The following is a 2,280-nucleotide window of genomic DNA, read 5'->3' as shown; positions in this document are numbered from 1 at the left end:
TGCCACCAATTAACTTTGGGACCTTGGACTGGTCAGCCTCATTGCCCCTCAATTTCCTGATCTGTATACCATTTACTGTATTCTAAGCATCACTATCCTAATTATTGTATATCCACTAGGCCATTTTTTAAATTAAGTTTATTGGGGTAACATTGGTTAACACAATTATATAATTTTCAGGTATACATTATAACTTGACATTTGTATATTCTATTGTGTTTGCCACCCAAAGTCCAGTTTCCTTCAGCTACCATATATTTGATCTCCTTCACCCACTTCACCCTCCCCCTACTCTCCTATATTTGATCCCCTTTTACCATCTATCTCCCTCCTTCTCCCCCACCCCCTACCTTCTGGTACCTACCAGTCTATAGTTCATGTCCATAAGTCTCTGTTTGTCCTGTTCATTTGTTGCTTTTAGGTTTATATCCCACATATAAGTGATATCATGTGATTTTCAACTTTGCGTGTCTGGCTTATTTTGTTTAGTATGATTATTTCAAGGTCTATTCATTCATGTTGTTGCAAATGGCAGTATTTCATCTCTTCTTATGGCTGAGTAATATTCCATTGTATATATGTCCCACAGCTTCTTTAGGCAATCATCTATTGACATCATCTAGGACACTTTGGTTTTGCTAGTACCTTATTTAGGAATTTTGCATCTGTGTTCATGAGAGATATCAGTTTGTAGTTTTCTTTTTTTGTGTGTTATCTTTACCACGTTTTGGTATCAGAGTAATATTGGCCTCATAAAATTAGTTGGGAAGTATTGCTCCCTCTTCGATTTTTTGGAAGAATTTGAGGATAATTAGTATTAAATCTTCTTTGAATGTTTGACAGAACTCACTGGTGAAGATTTTCCAGATCTTCTTGATTTAGTCTAGGAAGATTGTATTTTTCTAAGTACTGGTCCATTTCTTCCAGGTTATTAAATTTGGTGTTATATACTTTTTCATAGTATTCTTGTATGATCCTTTGTATTTCTGCTATATCAGTTGTAATTTCCCCTCTTTCATCCCTAATTTTGTTTATTTGGGTCTTTCCTCTTTTATCTTTAGTGAGTCTAGCCAGGGGTTTATCAATTTTATTAAACTTCTCAAAGAACCAGCTCTTTGTTACATTTTACATTTATTTTTTCTATTATTCTTTTGTTTTCAATTTCATTTATTTCTGCTCTAATTTTGATGATTTCTTTCCTTCTGCTGACTTTAGGCTTAATTTGTTTTTCCTTTTCTAGTTTTTTAAGATGAAGCGTTAGGTGGTTTATTTGGGCTCGTTCTTGTTTTTGGAGGTAGATCTGTAATGATATGAACTTTCCTCTTATGACTGCTTTTGCTGTGTCCCAAAAGTTTTGATATGTTGTACTATCATTATCATCCATTTCTACGTATCCCTCAATCTCTCTTTTTATCTCTTTTCTGACCCAGTTATTCTTCAGTAGCATGTCGTTTAATCTCTATGTATTTGTGTTTCTTCCTGATTTCTTTTTGCAGTTGATCTCTAGTTTCAAAGCATTATAATCAGAGAATATGGTTGGTATGATTTCAGTCCTCTTATATTTGTTGAGGCTACCTCTGTGGCCCGGTATGTGGTCGATTCTTGAGAATGTTCCATGTGCACTAGAGAAGAATGTATAAGCAGCTGTTTTGGGATGGAAGGCTCTGTAGGTGTCAATTATGTCCAGTTGGTCTAATGTGTCCTTTAGGATGTTACTTCCATATTGGTTTTCTGTTTGGATGATCTGTCCATATCTGACAGTGGGGTATTTAGGTCCCCTACTATGATAATGTTTTGGTCTGTTTCTCCATTTAGTTTTGTTAGTAATTGCTTTACATATTCAGAGTTCCCTGATTGGGAGCATAGATATTAATAATTGTTATATCTTCTTGGAGCATGATTCCCTTTATCATTATGACATGTCCCTCAGTATCTTTCTTTACCTTTTTTATTTTGAAGTTTATTTCATCTGATATTAGCACCGTTACTCCCACCTTTCTCTTAATGCCATTTGCTTCAAATATCATTTTCTACCCATTCACTTTGAGACTATATTTGTCTTTGGAACTGAGATGTGTCTCCTGGGGCAGCATATGGTTGGGTTTTGTTTTTTGATCCATTCTGCAACTCTGTGTCTTTTTATTGATGAGTTCAGTCCATTTACATTTAGGGTGATTATTGAAATATGAGGTCTTCTTATAGCCATTTTATCTTTTGCTTTCTGGTAACTCGGTGTTTCCATCGCTTCCTTGTCCTTGTGTTTCTGTTTTCTTTATTTTG

This window comes from Pteropus vampyrus, unplaced genomic scaffold, assembly GCF_000151845.1.
Source record: "Pteropus vampyrus isolate Shadow unplaced genomic scaffold, Pvam_2.0 Scaffold56, whole genome shotgun sequence".
NCBI classification, from domain to species: domain Eukaryota; kingdom Metazoa; phylum Chordata; class Mammalia; order Chiroptera; family Pteropodidae; genus Pteropus; species Pteropus vampyrus.
This window is presented reverse-complemented; position numbering follows the sequence as displayed.